We start from the raw sequence: 24015 nt of genomic DNA, 5'->3' as shown, positions 1-24015 counted from the left end.
GGCAACATTTCACTAGAGCACTTTCATTTTATATTGGAGACTTCAAGGGATTTTTCTCCTCTTCTCCCAGTTTTCAACTAGTAAGTGGTTTGTAATTTCTGAATTTTCCTCCAAAGAGAATCGGTGTTAGGAACATTTGGAGATTGAGCTGCTGTTTCTCCCATGTCAAAGAAAAGTTGATGAGTTTCATTGACCCCTTGCTGTGCATTTTTGGATAGGCCTGGTAGGCAGAAAAAAGACATCTCGCCTATTGCAATAATTTCTCATGCAAAGACTATGTACTATTGAAGTCTGGTCCAGGGAAGAAAATGAGAACCATGTCAGTCTGAACATTCAAACGGACCCTGATTGTTTTCTCTATTACATCCTGCTTTAACCTGAAGCCCCACTCACACCCAATTAGTACCCTGCAGGAGGGCTTCCTCTCTCTTTCTGCATTACTTCATTTGGCAGTTAAATTATATTTCCCTTGCAACAAGAGGGAAACGGGCAGGCAGTTACAAACAAATGCAGGTGATAAATCGTATGGAAACCTACAGACTTTGCAAAATGGCTGCTTAAAGAGGCATCATTAGCAGGCAATACAGAAAAAGCAGAAAAAGATGTTAGGAGTTTTATAGAAAAGACCCAGATCATATCTTTTAACTAGGATCTGGCAGTAAGAATAGCATTAGCAAGCCTCCAGACTAGGTTTTGAGGATTCAAAAGTATTTTCATGTTCATTCCATTTCAAGCTGCTCATCAGTGCTGTAAGATCAGTCAGACAGGAACTGGATTTGCAATTCATTCTTATGTGACTTCCAGCTTCACAGGGTGGAAGATTGTGGGATGTGTTGTCATTTCCCATCACTGAAAGGGAATTTTAAGACTGCTTATGAAGTACATCTATTTAAGCCCACATGTAATAGGGGTAGTAATTCTTTCTAATCAATTATGCTGTATTGTGACAGATGTACTTCAAAAGAAATGAACTCTATCAACTTCTATGCATATTTAGTGTTTATTTGCTTCCTGTGTCTAGTGCTGGTAATCAAACCCAGGACCTTGCACATGCTAGTGTTCCAACACTGGGCTTGGCATATAAATTAAAAATAACTATAATTATGCCAGTGAAATGGCTCACTGGATAAAGACACTTGCCTCCAAGCCTGACAACTTGAGTTAGTCCCCAGGACCTACATGGTGGAAGGAAAGAACAAATTCCTTAAAGTTGCCTTTTAACAGTCGCATGAGAATGTGGTGTGTTCACACAAAACAAACGTAAAATGTCATAGTTCAGCGGGGTGGTGGTGGCGCACGCCTTTAATCCCAGCACTTGGGAGGCAGAGGCAGGCAGATCTCTGTGAGTTGAAGACCAGCCTGGTCTACAAAGAGCTGAGTTCCAGGACAGCCTCCAAAGCCACAAAGAAACCCTGTGTCAAAAAGCCAAAAAAAGTCATAGTTCAGTACAATATTTATTTACATGCAAGCACCAAAGCAACACACACACACACACACACACACACACACACACACACACACACACACACTGACACAAAACATCCAGGATTATGGAAATTAGGCTGAATGTCTTAGTAGCAGAAGTACTATATAGAAGACAATAGCTCTAAGGGAAAGCTTTACTTTAAAATGCCCTAAATCACCACCCTATAAGTGAATTCTTCTGTAAAGCTCTCCATCATCAGCAGCAGACAAGAAAGGTATCTTAGATTCCCTGCAGCATCATATACAAAGCTTGCTTCTTATTACCTGTCAGGAAGCAGAGAGCCTGGAAGTCATTTTGTGCCAAATCCAATCCAATAATGAGCCAATTATAGGTCTGCTTCTACTGCCAGGAGCATGCCACTCCTTCAATCTGACTGGTTTCAGAGCCCCTGGTGGTTAGGAAGAAGAGCTCATGGCCCAAATGAGTCCAAATTGCTGATAATGCTCTAGATCAGTGGTTCTTGACCTTCCAAATGCTGCAGCCCTTTAATACAGTTCCTCATGAGATGGTGACCCCCAACCATAATGTTATTTCCATTGCTACTTCATAACTGCAATTTTGCTACTGTGATGATTCATAGGTGATTCCCATGAAAGGGCCATTTGGCCACACCCAAAGGGGTCGTGGCCAACCCACAGGTTGAGAACCACTGTTCTAGACCAATGAGGATGGCGAATGCAACTACATCCCAATGCTTCTGGAAGTCCTTATCACATCCTGCTTCCATTGCCCCTTTAGCTGAGTTTTGTCTCTTGGGTAGCACTCTTTCTCACTAGGTAATCAAATCCTGAACTACCAGGAGGTAGTTGCCAGGGCTTCACCTCTTGCACCACAGGTCGACTTTGCATAATCTGCTGCAGTTCTGCAACCCTTATCATGGTATGAAGAAAGGCCACAGAGCTTGTAGCCCAGCCTCACTACTGACAGCCCTACTGCACACATAGGAGGTAAAATGCCAAGAAACTTGTGTTAGGTGAAATATAAAGCTGTTTCCATTAAAAACCGAAATAGCTCTGCGAATTTTGGCAGACACTTTCAACCTGCCAAGATCATTGCAGGTTTAGATTCTAGAATCCAATAGTGTAGTTATTCTTCCTGGCTGACTATGCATGGATGGCCTGCCAATTCAAAAAGCAAGCCTTTTCCTATTTTTAACCGAGATCCCGAGGAGAACAGGGGCCATGGCAGCACCAAGGACAGCATTCTTGTCAGTGGTCTTGAAGTATGAAGAAAACTCTTAGATGAGAATGACAGTTTTCAATTAAAACAAAAATTTAAGTTAGTATATGAAACTGTGGGGTTCATTATGGCATTTTCATACAGATGCAATATTGTGGTTAGATCACATTTTCTCCTTCCTTCCTACATATGCCCTCTCTTCTAAGTTTCCTTCATTCCCCCAATCAGTCTCTCAAAAATTTAATGTTGAAATCATCTGGAGGAATTGCTTAGTCTTAGACTTCTGGCTAAACCCAGGCATTCCTGATTCAGTAAGTCTGGAATGGGTCCCAGAATATGCTTCTGTGACAAGTTTCCATGGTGGCCACTGTTACAGCTGCTAGTGGTTTGGAGATTACACATTGAGAGCCACTGACATACAACGTGCCTATCCTTCCCCCACCCCAGTTTTATAGCCAAGATTCAAATATGTAGTAAGAAAGTTAGCTAGGCTTCTTCGATGAAATTCAGTAAAGCAGTGACCACAAATTCTTGTTATAGTGTTTCCAATGACCAGACACTGTTCTAAGTACCGATGAGACTCAAATGAAAAATGTATGTAAGGATGCCATTGTATAAGTGAGAAAACAGGTCTAGAGCAGGTACATGCTTTCTCTCAATATGGCACAACTAGACAGTGGACAGCCAGGATTCAGACTGTGCAACACTCAATCATATCCTAAGCTCATTTTTCATGTGGCATATAGGAAAGCCACCATACGGTTTAATAGGCTTTCTATATCACAAGAGACAATGTTTAGATTTATCTACCGGCCACTTTGACTCACAGATACAATCTCAATTTCTACAATGTTTATTAGGTGCTCGCGTTGTTGTTATAGATCAGAGGTTGGCAAGTCAGGGCTCAATATGCCACTGCCTCGTTTTTTTAAATAAAATTCTCCAGAGTGTTCTAGATTTATATACACTTGTAAGAAAATAATACAGACAAATCTCCGGAAAAAATGATTGAGGAGATGAGAAATCATTTTTGCAACCTCTGTGAAAATATTTCTTTAATTATGCATGTGTGGTGTTTGTGCAAGTAATTTTGGAGGTCAGATATCAACACTGGGTGTCTTTCTTGATTATCCTCCATCTTAGTTTTTTGACACAAGGTTTTCTCATTCAACCCAGAGTTCATTCATGAGGCTAGACTGTCTGAGTAATGATCTGGAAGGATCTACCTGTCTCTGCTCCCTCCTGCCCTCAGGGCTAGGGTTATACCTATTCCAGTTTTTTATGTGGGTATTGGGTATCTTGGGTCCTCAGGCTTGTGAAATAGCTAATGCTATCATCCCCCCAACCCTATATGAAAATATTTCTAATGAAGGCTTTGTCAAGTTATAGGTATACATTAATATGAAAGAGCTGGGTGTGATAATCTTCACTCAAACATTCTTTTTTGGATGTCCAACTAGTGGAAGTAAAACAGAAAAGAGGTTCTAAATTTGAGCACTTTTCATGTCCGAGAGCAGACAGAACCAAAGGATCATAGATACTTGGATGAGTGATAGCCAGCTTTGCAACTTATTTAAATATTATGACATAAGAACTGAAGTTGATTTCTGATCAATTGGGTTGGACAACCTTAGGTTCTGAGCAAGAATCACCTATTTTTATTCTAATTGTTTTTTACATCAGAACAAAATGCTCAACACAGTGGGAGTCTTGGTCTGTGGTACTGACTGAATGTTAGAGCCATGGGATCTTCTTGGTTACCAACCACCTCTTTGAGGAAAAGTAGATTTAGGGATCAAAAGGTGATTTTGATACTTGTCCAAGAGAAACTGAGTTAGAGGATGTTTATCACATTCTTTCTTGACAAACAGACTGAAATCATTCCGGATTTGGAAAGTGCTTCTTTGGCTAAATATCAAGGCTGTTGGGATGAAAGTCTCCAAATGTGAAAAGCGACCACGCTTTCCTGGTATAGATGTATACTTCTGTATACAGTGACTCATTGGTGAGCCATGGCTTATTCTTGGAGACATGGAGAAAGATATTAAGCCATCCAGATTGACACAGGAGTCCAAACAATAGCCATATTGTGCTTAGAGGGGAGCTGTTCATTCCAGTTCCCACACTTTTGCTGTGCTTCATCAACATTATGTCACACGTTCATTCAGCAGTGCTCATAAAGTCACAGCCTTATAGGTCAGAGTGCCATTCATTCCAACCAAAATCCAAGACCCAGACCTAGGCTGATGTTCTCTCTATACTCTGCTTTCCAGACCATGTCTCCTACCCTGGAGAATCACTTGGCTTTAACCACAAACCTGGCAAATTATATATATATATATATATATATATGTATATATATATATATACTTTTTAAATTTAAATTAGAAACAAGGTTGCTTCACATGTCAATTCCAGGTTCCTTTCTGTTTCCCTCCCCTCCTCCCATGCCCTCCCCCCAACCCCCCCAATATCCCCTCATTTCCCCAGGGAGGGTGAGGCCCTCCATGAGGGTGTCCATAGTCTGTCATTTCATCCAGGGCAGGGCCTAGACCCTCCCCCAAGAGTTCAGGGTGAGAGTGCATCTCTCATTGTTGGATGGGAGTCCAAAGTCCATTTGTATACCAGGGATAAATATATTACCTAGGCCTCCTCACTGACACCCCCATTCAGGGGGTCTTGATCAGTCCCATGCTGGATTCCCAGCCATCAGTCTGGGATTCAAGAGCTAACCCTTGTCATGTCAGCTGTTTCTGGGGGTTAAACCATCCCAGTCTTAATGCCTTTGGTCATCAGTCCTCCCTCTGTGTCACTGGATTTCCTGAGTTCAGCTCAGTGCTTAGCCGTGGAAGTCTGCCTCTGCTTCCATCAACCACTGAATGAAGGTTCTATTTCCCAGACTCTCTGGCGATGGGATTGTAGGCTGGCACTCCCTACATCTATGTCTAAAATCCATACATGAGAGAGTACATCAAACTTGGCAAATTTTAAGCCTTATTGATACTTATTTCCCTCTAACACAAAGTAAATAACTATCTCATTGGAGTCTCAGTTTTCTTTCTTTTTTGTTTTTGTTTTTCAAGACAGGGTTTCTCTGTGTTATAGCTTCGACTGTCATAGAACTCGCTTTGTAGACTAGGTTGGCCATGAACTCAGAGATCATCCTGCCTCTGTCTCCTGAGTGCTGGGATTAAAAGTGTGCACCACCACTGCTCAGCTATGGAGTTTCTTTTTTATACACCCAGTATAGGTGTCAAACAAAAAGCAGATTGTGTTTTCAACATGATGTACTCAGAACTAATAGCCAGGGGGTGAACTATTGTTCTGTAAGCTTTGGGTCAAGGTCAGCCACTCAGGTTGGCTTGGTTTTACAAGGCTAAACTTTTCAGTTCTTGGAAAGCTGGTTCTGTACAATTTGACTGTCTCTTTCCTCTATCCCTTCAAGAAGTGCCCAAAGACAAATGATTCTATCTTGCAGCTAGGATTCTGACCCTTGGATGTATAATCAGCTTTTTATGATTCTTATCAATAATACCTATTCAGTGACAGAAATTATAACAACTGGATCCAGCTAAGGCAACTATATTAGTTATTGCTGTGCAACAGGGAGCCACAAATGTAGAAACTTAAAGAACAATACTTATTACCTCATTTAGAAGGGCCTGATTTAAGTGATTGCAGCCTAGGCTCCTCCCCAAATGCTAATCAGGATATCAGCTAGAGCAAAGTCTTGACAAAACCGGATGGTCCAGTCCCAGGGTGACTCATTCATTTGCTGGCTAGCTGGCAATGACTGTTTATCAGTAGGTTTTGGTGCCTTCCCTGGGGACCTCACCCATTGGGCTGCTTTCCTGCCATGGCAGCTGACTTGCCACAGAGCATGTGATCCAAGAAAGTGATGTCTTTTGTGATCTACAGGTCACACCGTCACTTTTGTAATGCAATATTGATTTTCACAAGTCAATCCTATTTTGTGTTGAAGGGAACTACATACGAGTCTGAATTCCAGGGGAAAGGATCATTGGGGCCTAATTTGGGGGATGTTTCTTTTTAGAGATGACAAGACTGAGTTCCAGAGAAATTTGCCCAAAGCAATACAGACACATTTGCTGTGCTTTCGTCTCTATAATCCTTAATCACTACCAGCTTTACCAAGGACTACTTGTTCTCCAACCTCCTCCTCTTCTTCCCCCTCCTTGTACCTTTTCCTCATCCTTTCCTTCCATTTCCCCATCCTTATCCCCACTCTTTTCTCCTTTGTTCTCCTCTCTCCTCCTCACTCCTCTTTTTTCCTCCCCCTCTTTCCCACTCCTCCTCTCCTCCCCCTCATTCTATTTTTGGAATAGGGTATCACTCTATTGTCCTGAGTTTTGTGTTGAAACTAGCTATGCAGACCAGGTCAATCTCAACTTGTGCTGATTGTTTTGCCTCTCCTTCTGCCTCATAAGTCCCAGGATTACAGGCATGTGCCGTTATGTCAGCTTTACTATTTCATATATGTATTTAAAACACTAAATTCTGTTTATCTTTATGAAGATGGAAAAGATTATTTCTAAGCACGAAGCTGCTTTCCCTGATGCTCCTAGCAGATGAAACCACTGCAAACCATATCCAAACAGTAGGGGATATGATTTCTTCACTTATTTGAGCCTTTTTGGAACAGGAGCTGAGAGAGAGGGAGAGGGAGGGATGGAGGGAGGGATGGAGGGAGGGAGGGAGAGAGAGAGAGAGATGAATTAAAAATTGTACATGTGAGAGGTAGATTTTCACTTTTCCTTTACCTTATTTAACTTGCTTTCTTTGCAGTTATTTTCTTACCCTCTCTTTTGATTTACGAGGGCAAAAATCAGAACAACAAGCAAAATCAGTAAAATCAAAATGATGGCCCAGTCCTAGGAACTCTCTACAAGAAGCACAGCATTGTTTTTCTGGAAAACTTATTTATGAACACACCCAAACACAGTCATACCCACTCATACACAGGTTTTTAAGGACAACACTCAAAGCTGTAGTAAATTTTATCAGTTCTCTCCAAGACTTTATTTGCTATAGATATCGTCTAAGAAAGGAAACAAGAACACAACCTCTTGTATATTCTCTAGCCTTTTCCAGTAAGTTTAAAAATGACAAGGCCTGTCATCCTTGATCAACTTATCTAGTCAAGAGACATGACACCTTTCTTACTGCATGCCCTATTTGGTTTAATGGGGCTGTCTCCTTTGCCCTCTGACAAGCTACCTTTTCTCTGAGTTCCATTTATAGCAGGGTTTTATTAATGACTAAATCATTAGGAATGGATCTGGCTTCCTCCCTCACAAGGCCTGTTTCCCCATTCAAAATTAAGCCATGGCATCCAAGAAAATGTCCGTTTCTACTTTATTTAAAGTCAAATCCCTCCCAGGACATAAAGTGCTTTTAAGTGACAGGTGAAGAACTTGGTATTAGTTCTAACTGGGTGCCCCAGAATCTGGTCAGGATTTGTCTTGTATTTACTACTCCAAGTAATGTTACCATGACCTGTAGGAATTCTCTTCAGCCTTCCATGGAATCTGGAGATCTAGCATTGAAATGCTTTTGTTTTCTGAGAAATCCAGTTTTCTACTGAGTCCTCAAGCCCTTCTTTTTTCCTGAAACCTAGTTTTAGCTCACTCATTTTTTAAAAAAATATAATTCTATTTCAAATATTACTATTCCTATTGTTGTGGTGACGTATGTGCATGCACATTTCATGGCACCCATGTGGAGGTCAAATAGTAACTTTCAGGAATCTATTCTCTCCTTCTACCATGTGGGTTCTGGGCATTGAACTCTGGACAGCAGGTTTGCATGACAGCTAAGCCACCTTGATGACTGTCAAGCCCTTGTTAATGCTTTTCAGTTCTCCTCTCAGTACATTTAGAACTCTCGCAACCATCAACATCACTAAAAGCTTGAAGATAAGATAACACAGACTGAAATTCTTGCTTGGAAGACAGATGAAAGATGTGCTGATTTCTAAGCTTTGTGTGGGTCTTTGGACGTAGGAGGCAGTCTGCTGAATGTCTTAATATGTTATCCTCACAACTATTAGATGAGCATGACACTATTATTTTTCTATCAATAAAAAAGTTGAGACTCACATGGTTAGGTAACTCATCCAAGGTGCACAGGAAGAAAGCAGGAGAGCTGGGATGTGAAGGCTTCATATGATCTTAAAAATAGGCTCACAGAAAACATGACCAAATCCACAGTCAGGAGCTCACTTGGCACCTAGCTGAGAGGCAGGTTGGGCTAAGGCTGTTGAAGTAGTTTCTCTGATGCATTGATTACAGGCATTAATCAAAATTTTATTTCAGAGTTTCTTAAAGAGGCTTCAAAAATCCTGCTCAAATTTTGGAATCAGAAAAAAATGGGGCTAGCAAACATTGTGAGCCCAGGTACAAGTGATCATTAAACTTTGTTACAAGGAAAATTTAGCAGAGCAGGTAAATCTAATTTCCCAGAAGGGACTCTTAATCTCATTATGTTTATCAGAAAAATCTCTCAAGTTGTATTGGCAGTGCTTCCCAGGAGAAAGCTTTTATTACACCAGAGACCAAATGCTTTGTTCTTGCTCAAGTTTGGAAGTATGTCTTTCACCAGAAACAGCTCTCTCTAGATATGGGTTACTCTTCCTCCATACTGTTAACTTTGGGGCTAGAGAACTGTGCTGTGGGGATTGCTCAAGGATGCTTACTTATGTCACTGGAAATCCTTCCTCCTGGTTGTAATAATGAAATATCTTTTCACACATTGTCACATGTCTGCGGTGCCAAGCCCTGTCGAGAATCACTTCTGTAGTCCCTTTGTTTTCCACATAGGGTCCATGGAACAACAGCACCACCTAGGAAGGTGGGGGGGGACATACACAAGATCAATTTCCATCCCCAGACTTTACAAAGTCCAAATCTGCAGTTTAACAAGATCCCTAGGGCATCTGGACATTGAAGTGTGAGGAACCCTTCTAGACCTGTGCTTCTCGACCTTGGCTTCACATCAGAGTACCTGGGAAACTGTGAAAACTACTGATTGTATCCCTGGAGACTCTGATGTAATTACTCAGGAGCAATCTGGGCTCTGGGGTTACAAACAAATCTCCGGGTGATTCTACTGTACAGCCAACTTTGATATCCCATTTTGAGTTAGGAGTGATTTATAAATAAGCCCCTTAAGATATGATACTTTTCCTTTCTATGACCATCTATTTCTGACCCTTTAACTCTTAAGATTATGTAGTTAAAACATTTTGGTGACGCTGGGCATAATGGCATATGCTTTAATCATAGCAGTCAGAAGTTAGAGGCAGGTAGATCTCTGTGAGTTCAAAGCTTTGTAAGTTCAAGGCCAGCCTTGTCTAAATAGCCAGTTCTAGGACAGTCAGAGCTACACAATTGGGAAACTCTGTGGCTAAAAAAAATTGTGACGTCTTCAAAGGTTAGGATTTTGCCATAATTGGCTTTTTTACTTTTCCTTTTTTTATTCATCATTTTTATTTATTTTACATACCAACTTCAATTTCCCCTCCCTCCTCTCCCCCCCACCTCCCTTGCACCCCTTCCCCCATCTATTTCTCCTCTGTCTCCATTCAGATGGGGTAAGGCCTCCCATGGAGATCAACAAAGCATTGGGGAAGGAGCTTGGTCCTGCCTCAATTTGATATGCCATAAATTAGCTTTTAAAATAGCAGTTGAGTAATTGTGGGTGGGTGGAGAATAAAAGCATTGACTTAAGCTTCTTAGATGGCCATCCAAATCATCCTTGATAGTTAATTTTTGCACTTAAAAACATTTAACAGACAACCCTATCAAGAAAAGGAGCTGGGGGACTAGAGCATAGGTGGTAGAGTGCTTGTATTAATTAATCCTCTGGTTCCATTGCCACCACCATATAAACCAGGCAGGGTGGCACATGCCTGTAATTTATTGGGGAGGTTGGGCAGAAACATCAGAAACTCAAGGCCATTCTTGACTCCAAGAATTCAAGCTAGTTTGAGATGCATGAGAACGTCTGAAAAAAAAAGTTTTTTTTTCATGAAATACGTGGTTATATAAACATCTCCTGCAAATAGGGATCAAAACACTAACATCTTAACCTATGGTTAAAAAATATAAACTCACAATACTGTATGTATTTTTTTCATTTATTGTTCATCAGATCATGGTATCTCTTATATTTCTTCAGTTTGCCTAATAGACCTATTATTGGATTGATTTCTTAATGTTTTTCAAAGGCCTAAAAGGTTTACCTCTAGCAAGCAATCATTTTTATAGCATTGTACATTTGAACCAAGTCACTGTAATTTGGGGATCAAGGGCAAATTAAGAAAAACCTCATCAAACAGGATAGGGTGTAATTTAATGGTAGATCATGTGCTTATCCTGTGTGTGGCCCTGGGTTCAACCTCTAGCCTCAAGAACAAGATGAAGTGTTATGATGTTATAAGAAAAAAATAACTAGAAGACCCCATCAAACTATTCACCTGCTATTTGTTTATTTGTATAGTTTTAAATACACTGCTAAACTTTAAGAAGGCAAGAAACTTATTCGTTAAATATTGGTATTCATTAGAACAAGTACAAAAACATTTAAGTCAAACATGAACTGCAGCTAATAGGCAGTTGAGGGCTTTCTGGTGTGGGTGCGGGAACCCCAACTCAGATTATCCGAACTGAACCTGGATCTTCTGGATGGGCAGCAAGCACTCTTAACCACTAAGCCATCCCTCTAGTTCTGTTAGCCATATTTCTTTGTATCTCTTATCCACACATACATATGCATGTCTTTGTGTCTGTTACTCTACTGCTGCACTGATGAATGAACGAAATCTGTATATTTTATTGAAGGGCTGAAAAAGCATTTAGTGTAGGGGAAAGGTCTCTCAGCTGTTAACTAGCTACAATGCAACCGTTCTTGATTTAAACTTCCCCCAGCTTTGTTGCCTTACGGCCTTACTTCTCATTTGAGTGCTGAGACTTTGGACAGCAGCTTCTGATCATTGTTACTGTGCAGTCAGTCTGCATTAGGATGATCCCTAGGACAATTTTGATTTTACCCATGCACTGAAAGAAGGCAGAGATGCCTGTGTTTTTTTTTAAATCCCATTAATTATATGTCAAGACATTGGCTATCCATTTGGGTTGTTCTAGAGTCCATGATTGCCACAGACCTTTGCCTGACAGCTGTAAGAGCATTCTGGGTATTTTTGATATAAACACCTTTGTCTCTAGGCCTAGGATGTTAAGAAATATACAAGATACAAGGGTTTCTTCATCTTTGGAAAAGTTTTTGTTGGGACAGCAGTCCCCTCAACTTACCACTGAGCTCTGCTTTGCTACAGAAGTGTTTTGTCACATACTTTAGTAAAATACTTAATAATATTTGCCTTAGAATTTTGTTTACCTGACTTTATGAGTCTTACAGATTTGAAAAGATTCCTGGGCTTGGGGTTGCCTACATTGACTTGGCACATGCCTTCTTCTCTTTATGTGGGTCTGTGATATTTTTCTTATATGCTGTTGTAGCTTGTGCTGCCAACCTCATGGTGTGATCATGATGACTACATAGGACAATATGTGTGAATGTGCCTTGCAAACTCTAGAAGGCTCCACAATTGGCCAGGACCTTGCCTTAATCTGCTAACCCCTAATGAACTTTAAGGCTTGAACCAGTGTGCTCTGAGTGTATGCTTGGCTGTTGCAAATGAAACTGGAGTACAAGGCACTGTCTGTGTCTGAGTGTCACTATTCCTGAGTGTCACTGTGTTTATGGTTGTATGACTTGGCACCACATAGGAGGGAGTAATTGCTGCACCACCCGCAGAGTGTGTGGTTAAAGGAACAAATGCAGACAAGTGTTGAGTGGACTCCATTTCCCATATGATGTATGTGGGACCACAGTGACTATGAGTAAGACAGCTATAAATGGGTCATGGTGAGGCATAAACATCACATGATCCTCAGCCTGGACATAGAGCAACACAGGGGAAGAATTTGGTATATTTCTTGCAGCAGCCAAAATGTGCCTTGGCCAAAGGGAAATTGGAGAATGGGCTTCTGGCTTTTAAATTTCAGTGGAGAAAAGAAGTGTTGGGTAATTATCAAGTGACTTTTCAGCAGGGTATTTCACCTTCCCTTTATGAGGCTAGGACATAGCAGAGTCACTGACAACTGTTTTCTCAGTGGCAAAGCATCGTGGCCCTGGTGATTGCCCAACACACTTGCATTCCAACACCCTGACAAACAAGTGTGCTTTACAACATGGGCAATTTTAGCTCTGGATAGCTTCCCATTGATTCCATATCTAAATCAGAGCCCTGACTCAGAGACGAGAGCCCTGGTCTGTGGATTCTTGACTTTTTGTATTCTTGTATCAGCTAGGTAGTCTCAGCACATAGTGAGTCCCATAAGATCAGCGATGCAGACTCTACTCCTCTCAGACTTCGTAGTTCAACATTATGTTTGACCTTATCCATGAACAGAGTTCTGTGCCTGGGCTTACTGGGCCATCTCAAATTCTGTGGGAAAGGGAGATGGGTCGGCTACAGGATGATCTTTAAGACAATTGGGAGTGTTTCTGCTGTCATATCTATTACTTCCTGCCTGGCTCCTACAGGAAGAACCAGGCTCAATATGTAGATAGAGGGTAGTAAGTGGAGTGCCTAGCCCATAATAGGTAATTAAAACTGGGACCATAGCCATCGGCTCTTTGTCTTCTCACAGGGTTTTGCAGACTGCTTTGGCTTGTAGGCACAGTGGCTGAGGGGAAGGAACTTTTTTCCTTTAAGGCTAGTGCCACCGAAATAATATTTCTCAGGAAAGCCACAATTTCATCCAGTTGGGAAGATGCCTAGTGATCAGAGTCCACATCGAGCCTGTCATATAAATGGTACCGTTTCTGGTTTGCAGACAGTGCTTCACTGTCTGGACATTTCACAGAATATGCCTCAGTGACAATTTGCTATGGATCATCACCCCTTTTATGCTGTTCAGAGAAGTCCAAGGAATGTCTGAGCTTCAAGGTCAGCTTGTCATGGACCTCTTACTTAGCCAGAAAAGCTGGCCATATGTCACGCAGCACAGCATTCACTGCAATAAATTGAATATAACACCCTCTAGTCATGATGGGACTCTGTCTGGGATCTAGAGAAGAATTGACAGCACAGCGGGGACATAGCACATCAAATCATCAGTCTAGGTTTATTGAATCTCTGACCCCTTGCTCATTCCTGCTGCCTCACATTGAAGAATGTGAGGTTATCTGTAACTCCAACTCAGCTCTCATTTTTTCCAGCAGTCCTATTCATCAGTTCTGAGGTTCCTATGTCAGGTGCACTCGATAGGCAATAGGATAGAAATGGAAATGGATAAGGCATATGCATACCCTTCAGAAAGTTGTAGCCCATGGCAGGAGATTTCTAGTGAGAAATGTAAGGGAAGAGGATGGTGCACATCAGTAGACTTACACCATTCATGGGTCATATGGAGAGAATCATGGAAAGGTGAGCTTTTAGTCTAAATTTGGAAGTAAAGGGCAAGAAGTCTGATGGCCTTCCCATGTTGCAGAAGCAGTGTGTATTTACTTCAGAGAACTCAGAAGGCAGAAGTAAGAGAGAGAATGGCTACACACAGGACTGACGTGGTGCCCAGCGTGAGGCTGTGAGACTACCAAATCAGTGATCTACTTCTCATCTAGAAACCCAGGACAGGGACAAAAGTGGCATCTTACTTCCTCTTGATGACTTTTGAAAATTCCTGGAAAAAAATCCCTTAATTCTTGCTAGGGGCTGATGGGATGAAGAAACAAGGGATTACATAGTAATGGACATAAAATTTCAGTTAAACAAAATGAATTAGCTGTAGGGATCTACTATACATTTTACCTAAGCCAACAATAACATATAACACACATACATATAACATACATACATACATATAACAATAACATACATACATATATATAGATTTTTCAAGACAGGGTCTCTCTGTATTGTTTTGCAGGTTGTCCTGGAACTCCTCTGTAGACCAGGCTGGCCTCGAACTCACAGAGATCCACGTGCCTCTGCCTCCCTAGTGCTGGGATTAAAGATGTAAGCCACCATTGCCTGGCCAACTATAACATATTTTACACTTAAATGTTTGTTGAGAATAGATCTCGTGTTGTGTTCTTACTATAATAGAAAAATCAAACTCTACACAAATTCATGAGGCCATTTCATTTTACAACCATTAAGGTACTCTGCTTTTCCCTCCAGTTCTAAGAGCCATCCAAATCATCCTTGTTGACAGATTGGAAAGAGCCTCAGTTAACCTAAGCTAAAATCCATTTTTTTTTTCATTTAGAAGATGTGAGACTTTGAACAAGTCACTTTGCTCTTGGAAGCTCTCAGCAAGGTGAACAGTGCAGCCAACATCACGGACATGCTACAAATGTTCAGAGCCATGTAGGGCTCTGTGAACTCTATAGATGCATACTGGGAAAAAGCTGTACGCTTCTCCTCAGGTCCTCAGGGCTCACAGGTCATATATGGGTTCCTCGACTCCCACTAGCTACAAGAAAGATGGAGAAATATAGTACGGCTTGCCAACTTTTGAAGTAGAGAAGAAATCAAGGGCCATGGATGAATTGTGAATACTGGGAAAAATTGTGCATACTGGGAAAAGGCTGTACGCTTCTCCTCAGGTCCTCAGGGCTCACAGGTCATATATGGGTTCCTCGACTCCCACTAGCTACAAGAGAGATGGAGAAATATAGTACGGCTTGCCAACTTTTGAAGTAGAGAAGAAATCAAGGGCCATGGATGAAACCAAGCCTTAGTTTTTGCCCCAGCAGACACATCACCTTTGCCTGCAGATTTTATTTTAAATCCAGTCGTTGTTTCACATAAGTAAAATACTAATGGAAAACAAATGTGTCAGTAATGTTTGAGACTTGCTGGGGAAGAGCTTTGGAGAGAAATGGCACCAAGTTATTAGATATTGCTGCATAACGAATAGCTCCCGAATACAATGGTGAAAACAAAAGATGTTTTCATTGTGGCGCATGTGTTTCATGTTTAGCTTATCTTGGCTGTACTCACTTATGAATCTTCAGGTCTTTTAGCGCGTTGCTACAGGTTTCACATTCTTGCGGGTCAGAAGGCTTGTGTGACCATACTCATGTTATATCAATAGTGGAAGATCAACTAAGCAAGCAAAAGCATGTGATGCTTTTAAAGAAACTTCTGTTCCATTTCCTTGGTCAAAGAAAATCACATGTCCAAACAGGCATTAGAATTTATACCCTACCCACAATGGTAGGAAACTATAGTTACATGGCAGTGGAAATGGATAGAGAAAGGGATGAATTAGAGTCATCAATGCAAATTTGTACCAGACTAGGCTTTATCAAGTCCATAGTTTTAAATTCATCATACATTCTAGTTCTTCAGAGGAACACCATCCTAATTTAGTCCGCAATTACTTAAATCACTGAAACCATAGTTGATGGTTATACTATAACTTTTGTTCACAATTCACATTACGTACTTAGAATTGAGAGATGCATTTGTAAGTAAAAATGTGGTATTATATCTCATTTGACTTGTGCTAACGATATTGATATATAAGCAGTTCCTAAAAATATCTCATGAAAACTAAAACCAAACAATGAACTTAGAAGACATTGCATTAAGTGAACTAAGCTAGATAGAGAAAGGAGGATACTGTATGACCTCACTTGTATGTGAAATATAAATATCAAGCTTGCAGAAGGAAGTAAAATTGTTTCTGGGGCCTGAAGGAATGTAAAAATGCTGAGAAGGCCCACAATGTCTGTTACACGGTCGGAATGTTGTCCAGTATGGTGACTACTATTAATAATGTAGTACATATTTGAAAACTGTTGAGAGTAGATTGTCAGTGTTCTAACCATGAAAAAAATACCTGAGTTGCTACAGATGCTAATTAACTTGATTTAATCACTTCATGGTGTATGCATTTATTAAAACATCACATCAAATTGTACATATACAGTTTCTGTTTGTTAGTCATATCTTAATAAAATTAAGGAGCAAAAGAACCTAATGATATGCTTGCTTTTTCTTTTGCAGGGTTGATGTGAAGAATTAAAGGAGAAAAAATGAATTAAAATAAACATATTCCTTGAAAAAATTTTTATATATTTGTATGACAATTATGAACCTCATGAATGTCCAAGGCTCTAGCAAAAAAATATCCTGTTTGTACATTTATATTTCTTCTTTCTAGTTGGTTACATTTCTCACTTTAGCTACATTTTCAGCACCTTGCAGAGCAAATCAACCCATGAGTTCACCAGCTGGAGAGTGTGGTTTTAAGGAGATATGTGATTGTATGGAGGGGGTATAGCAATGTGCCTGCAGTGATTTTGATGTTAAGTTCTTTAAGTTACTTCCCACAGGCTTTTGGTCAATATTTGAGAGGTCTTTTAGTTCTTCACCTTTTAAATTACCTCAATTAAGTTTTTATGAGTTCAAATAAATATTTGAGTAAATGTAAAATATGAATCTAGACTAAATTAATTTTCATACCTTCAGATAGCTACGTGTTTCCTAAAGTAGAGAGAAATATGATATATGAGGCAGTCAAATTCCACACTGCCTAAGTGGAGACTTCTGAATTATTAGGTACCATGGGAAACACTATGGCTGGCTGATCATGGCATATGAGCTTAAATATTGCATGAGTAATTTTGTATTGCTGTTACTTCCCATCCAAGGATGACATGGATGGTGAGTGAATTTTAGTTCCGTGGAGGCTCAGAAATCTCATAGTCCAGAGGAGCAGAGTTCATTTTAATACCCAGTAAAGTAAAGCTGAGTGATGAGATCAGAAGAGAGGGCTTGATCAGATGATAGCTGTGTAAAGGAGGCAAAATATATATCTTGCCAAGATGGAGGCTCATTCACACACGGGCCTATAGTACCAATAACTTGCAGGCTGAGGCCAGCATGATCACTAGATCAAAGTCATCCTGTGCTACATATCAAGGCCCTACCGAGAGAGAAGAGAGAAGAGAAGAGAGAGAGAATAAATTTAATTAATGCTTAATACTATTATAATTTAAGAAGAAGCATGTAAGTAATTTCACAGTGAGTGAGGGTCCAGATTATCAAACACCAGAATATGTGAAACTCAAGCATGTCACCCTACCTGGTAGGAACAGACCTAGCATTATTTCTGGAGCTAAATAGTTTTTAATAGTGACTCCACAGGAAGTCATTGTCAAAAGTCCAATGTGCTTTTGAACACTACAAGTAGAAAAGACTGTCCTGCATTTCCATTCCACAGAATTTGCTTTCTGAAAGGTTGCCTATTATCTAGTTAACTCCCGCCTACTGGTGTTTTGCCAGACTGTGGTCTAGTTTGCTCATCTACATCTAGGATACACACATTGGGGAGTGGGGGAACATCAACTGTGCTAACCTATCTTCTGTGAGCACAACAGGCTCTAAATAATATGGGACTGTGATTCTCAGGCTGTCTCACTCCTTTTCTGTATGGTTGGATAGGGCTATAACATTTACCTCAGTGCTCACTTTGTTTAAATATAGATTACTATGTTCTGGTTCAAAATTAAGGTCTAGTTTGATGTTATAAAGACTATCTTCACATTTTAATAAGTCTCTCAAGGCACATTTGCAGCACAATACAAAGTAAAGCTATGAGACAAGTTCAATGGATTTAGGAGAGCTTTAAATTTAATATGTATGTTATTTTGTTAAGGCTCAAATTCGCTATCTTTATGATATGGAAAGTTCCATATTAAATTAGTCATTGGACAGTGAATATACTATAATGTAGGAAAAGAAGATTCTTTGCTTTCAGTGAAGTTTTTGTTTTCAAAATTCACATATTTCACCCCAAGTACTTTAAATATTCGTCTTGAGATGTGTATGCGTCCCAGTGATAGAACATTTGTCTCCTTTTGGGTTTGGTCCCCAGCAAAACAAACAAACATGACTCCCACCTATACACCAACCTGATAGGGTGGCTTGTGCCTGCAGTCTCAGACACTTAGGAGACTGAGCAGGAGGATTGCTGGAGCCCAGTAGTTGAGTACTACCCTGGACAACATACTGAGATCTCATCTCAAAAGAGAAGTCCCATATGTCATGTTGAATTAGGTTTATTCATGTTAAGTCTTTATAAGAAAAACACATAAGCCTTTTCTACAAAAGATAAACAAGGTTCAAATAGTTGAAGATTTTGTAGGAGAAGATGAAAACTGAAAACAGCACTGTGTGCAGTAATGCATGAGGCACAATGCCCAGTTTTTAGTACACATTGACAGTGGTGTGATTTCCATTTGAATCTGAATATAGCATTCACTTTACCCACATCCTGGTGCCCAGGAATCAATTTCATCCACATGAACACCTTGCTTCACACACCCTCCCACTTGCCCCTTTCCTCCCTATGGAGCTTGAGACTGGACCCAGGACTGCAAGGGACACTTGGAAATTCTCGCTTTGTGGAACAGCAACTGGCAAAAACCTAAGTGTCTGCACAGAGTCGTTCCCACCACTCATTTTGTATAATCTTTACATTTTGAGTGAAGACTGCAAGGTAATTATCTTTGTTTCCAAGGTTACTTCCTGAATACTTGACAGTATTATTTTAGCAGCAAAGCCCAGGGCATGGGGGTGTGGTGGGGGTGGGTGACAATTACCCAAATGAATCCCTTGGTTTTTTACAGGAGCAGTTAGAGGATTTACAAAAAGCCTCCCATTATGATTAAGCCTGTGGAAAGAACACTACTAATTTGAATGTGTCATCCTGTGAAATATACTCTTCTACATTCTTAAGCTGACCTAGAATTAGGGTTTCCCCCTTGGGAATGAGAAGAGGGCTCATTTGGATTCAAGGACTACAGGTTGATCAATTAAAATGCGTTCCCTTTAAAGGCCTGTGGCATTATCCCATTGCTTTGTAATCTAGCTTGAAATAGAAACTGCATTTAACTTGCTAATTGGTGCCCCCTTGAGATTTTAACCTGATGCTGAATGCATGCATCACTGTGGCCCTTTGCTGTTCTTTGACTCACATGCCATTAATGAAATTTCTGTGCTCCTTTGAAGGAGGGGATATATTATAACGTTTAGACACAATCATGTATTCATTCAGCAATGCACACTTAGAACATTCACTAGAGGAGACTGCAAGCCACCAGCATGTTGTCAGGCTAAAAAAAAACCCACGGAGCTCATGGACAGAGCTCTTCTTTTTTTCTCTCTGTCTCTAAGCAAATAACCAAATTTGTTTAGATCCTGTAGGAAAGCAAATCACACTGTCAAACCAAACCAAAACAACAACAAAAAACCCCACAAAAAAACCCATGCTGATTGTAAACCAGAGGATTCAGCCATGAAGTAAGATTACAGCCTTAACAGCATCATCACCTAAAGGCATTCTTCAGAAAGAAAAACCACTTCAATTAAGCAATTGTTTTCAGACTCTGGGATGCTCTGGACCTCACAAGACCTCACAACCTTCACTTCTGTGCTTGTTTATTAAAACAAAAAGATCAGTCCGTTAACATTTGACTCCTGAACAAAATAATTCTGGGACATGACTGACTAGAGAAACCACACTATCTGCTAACAAGGCTCTTTTTTATGACAAGCGAGGATGTATTAAGATGCAGATTCCAGAGGGAAAGAGACTGTCCCCTTGGCCTTCAAATGCCTGCAGTTGACAAGCACCCACAGGCCTGCACTCTGAAATCTCTTTTGCAAATAGGGTCTTGAGTTCAGATTAGCAGGGCAGGCATGGGCAGGTTCTGTCCAGTTGTGTTGTGTGGGTGGCTGATGGGCTCTAGGAATACAGAAGTGGGAGGATCTACACTTCTCTGGAAGCTATTCTTGCTTCTGATCATCAAAGGGAGACAGGGAAGGAGGCAAAGCTCCACTCTATCGTCTGCAGCAGCCTGAAGAGTTCCTTTCATCTTTTAGGGACCTCAATTCAGGCCAAACCAGGATTTGTGGTTTTGACAAAGCAGAGTATCTGAGGACTAGCCAGAATGAAACAGAGTTGGTGTTCATTTTAATGATATTTAAGATGGGCTTGCACACGAGGAGGCACTCAGGAAGCCAGTGAAGGCATACTCAAGAGCATAGTATGATCTTCTGTAAGATAGTCATACTTCATTTTAGTGTTACAATAGTCATATTAGGGTGTTGGAAGCATTTGAAGCAATTATCTTCAAATTATTGCTAAGGAACCTAAATGAAAACTTAGGATGGTTCCAAGGGGCACTTGACATGTTTATAATTGATAAGGGAACCATCTAGATCTCAGGGATTCAGGAAAGTAGACGTTTTACCAGTAAACAAAGGTCTCAGTGTCTGGAATAAGGAATGAGACCCTACTCAAGATTTTATCCATTTCTGCCTTAAGCCTGGTTTACTGCTATTTCAATATACAGTATCCCTATTGATTCTAGCTTGGCAACCTTCATAACAAATGGTGCCATAGTTCTTGCTTCTTGGTTAATGAAAATCTTTAAACTAGACATGGGGGCGAGAGGCTCTTTTTTTTCTCTCTGGGTCCCCATAATTTGCCCTGTCTTTCTACCCTGACTTATCAAGGTATTTGCTCATCTATAGTGCTCTAGATTGGACAGTGTTCTGAGAAATTCTTTTCAACAGCCTTGTAGAACACATTAATATGCCATCCACGCTCCTATACACGCCACCTTCTTTTATCTATAATGACAAACTTTAGAAAGATACAACAAAATGCAACCAGGAAGGTTTCACTCTGGACTGATGAATTTGCTTTGCTTAGTTTTCTGCTGTGTTTGGTCTCTGGCCACACACAATGGTTCTTGGGCTCAGGTTGCGTTTTCCTGCATCTGATGGTAGGTAATGAGCATCAGAAGATGCCAAGAGACACATTGCAACTCCTAGAAGGCCCGGCACTCAGCAATACCTGGGAGTTTCTGCTTATTATTGGAAATCAGGACTTTGTTTAGTATTCTAAAAATTGTATAGATGAACCCAACTTGATTGTAATCTTAAAATATAGCTTGCTGTGTTTATTTGAATTTGCAGCTGAAGAAATAGTAAATGACATAGTTGTCGGTAGTGATAAAATAACAAGAATACATAGACAAAGAATCTTTATGCCTTGAACAATCAAAACACCAAAACCAAATCTCAATCCTCAAACTTCATGTTTTTCCTCTGGGCCATCGTGGCACACACCTTTGATCCCAGCATTCGGGAGGGAGAGGCAGGAGGATCTCTGTTAGTTCAAGGCCAACCTGGTCTACAGAATGAGTACTAGGTCAACTGGGTCTATGCAGAGAAACCATGTCTTGAAGAAGGAAAATAATAATGATACTACTACTATTAATAATAAAACTAATGTTTTTCCAAGTCTCGAATTCACTGCAAACAGTAAGGCTATGATAATGGTGGCCCAGGAGGAAGGCACCTCATTATCACTATTCACACATCTATGGGTGGAGTTTTCAGGGGCACACTTAACCAGGAGAAACTACCCAAAGAAGGAGAACCACTGGACTCCTTGATCTAGAGCTAGGTCCTCTTCTACTAAATGGTTGCCTACCCATAGGCTCCTCTTTTTTTTTCTTCTTCTTCTTTTTTTATTTTATTTTATTTCCCAGTTTAAATTTAGATAAGAAACAAGGTTGCTTCACAAGTCAGTTCCAGGTCCCTCTCCCTTTCCCTCCCCTCCTCCCGTGCCCTCCCCCCCAACCCGCCCTCCGTTATCCCCTCATTCTCCCAGGGAGGGTGAGGCCCTCCATGGGGGTGTCCATAGTCTGTCATTTCATATAGGGCAGGGCCTAGACCCTTCCCCAAGAGTTCAGGGTGAGAGTGCACCTCACATTGTTCTATGGGAGTCCAAAGTCCGTGTGTATACTTGGGATGGGTACTGATCTGCTGCCCAAGGCTCAATAGATTCCCTAGGCCTCCTCACTGACACCCAGATTCAGGGGGTCTTGATCAGTCCCATGCTGGATTCCCAGGCTGATGCCTGGGATTCAAGAGTTAACCTTTGTCTGGTCAGCTGTTTCTGGGGGTTAAACCAGCCCAGTCTTAATCCCTTTGATCATCAGTCCTCCCTCTCTGTTACTGGCTTTCTTGAGTTCAGCTCAGTACTTAACCAAGGGAGTCTGCCTCTTCTTTGATCAGCCACTAAATGAAGCTTCTGTTTCCCAGGCTCTCTGGCCATAGGATTGTAGGCTGGCACTCCCCAGATCTATGTCTAAAATCCATATATGAGAGAGTACATGTCATGTTTCTCTTTTTGTGACTGGGTTACGTCACTCAGGATGGTTTCTTCTAGTGTCATCCATTTGCCTGCGAATCTCATGATTCCATTACTTTTTTCTGCTGAATAGTACTCCACTGTGTAGATGTACCACATTTTCTCTATCCACTCTTCGGTTGCTTCCAAGTTCTGGCTATTACAAATAAAGCTGCTATGAACATAGTGGAACAGACATCTTTGTTGTATGAATGGGCATCTTTTGGATATATGCCTAAGAGTGGAGTTGCTGGGTCTTGTGGTAGGTTTATTCCCATTTTTCTGAGGAATCTCCATACTGATTTCCAAAGTGGCTGAACCAGTTGGCACTCCCACCAGCAATGGAGGAGTGTCCCCCTTTCACCACATCCTCTCCAGCATAAATTGTCATTGGTGTTTTTGATTTTAGCCATTCTGACAGGAGTGAGATGGTATCTCAGAGTTGTTTTGATTTGCATTTCCCGGATGGCTAAGGATGTTGAGCACTTTCTCAAGTGCCTCTCAGCCATTTTAGACTCCTCTATTGAAAACTCTCTATTTAGTTCTGCAGCCCACTTTTTAATTGGGTCCTTTGATGTTTTGGAGACTTGCTTCTTGAGTTCTTTGTAAATTTTGGAGATCAACCCTCTGTCAGATGTGGGATTAGTGAATATTTTTTCCCATTCTGTGGGCTGCCTTTTTGTCTTGCTGACTGTGTCCTTTAGCTTACAGAAGCTTCTCAGTTTCAGTAGGTCCCATTTATTAATTGTTGTTCTCACTGTCTGTGCTACTGGTGTTATGTTCAGGAAGCTGTCTCCTGTACCAATTCGTTCAAGGGTACCACCCACTGTCTCTTCTAAGAGGTTCAGTGTGGCTGAATTTATGTTGAGGTCTTTGATCCATTTGGACTTAAGTTTTGTGCATGGCGATAAACATGGATCGATCCGCATTCTTCTACATGGCAGTCTCCAGTTATGCCAGCACCATTTGTTGAAGACGCTTTCTTTATTCCATTGTATATTTTTAGCTTCTTTGTCAAAGATCAGATGTTCGTATGTGTGT

At 40.8% G+C, this 24015-nt stretch overlaps 1 protein-coding gene across 2 annotated transcripts in view; it reads left to right on the top strand.

The window, feature by feature from the left end:
* Smpx (small muscle protein X-linked) overlaps positions 1-17198 on the top strand; it is a 51741-nt gene extending 34543 nt beyond the window's left edge. For both annotated transcript variants that reach the window (XM_040744152.1, XM_040744151.1), the window contains one exon: positions 16770-17198. The gene's annotated coding sequence lies outside the window, so the exon portion shown is untranslated. The remainder of the gene's footprint in view (positions 1-16769) is intronic.
* Positions 17199-24015: the final 6817 nt, after the last annotated feature.

The sequence above is a fragment of the Mesocricetus auratus genome, unplaced genomic scaffold (assembly GCF_017639785.1).
Source record: "Mesocricetus auratus isolate SY011 unplaced genomic scaffold, BCM_Maur_2.0 Super-Scaffold_100003, whole genome shotgun sequence".
In the NCBI taxonomy this organism is placed as follows: Eukaryota; Metazoa; Chordata; class Mammalia; order Rodentia; family Cricetidae; genus Mesocricetus; species Mesocricetus auratus.
This window is presented reverse-complemented; position numbering and strand designations above follow the sequence as displayed.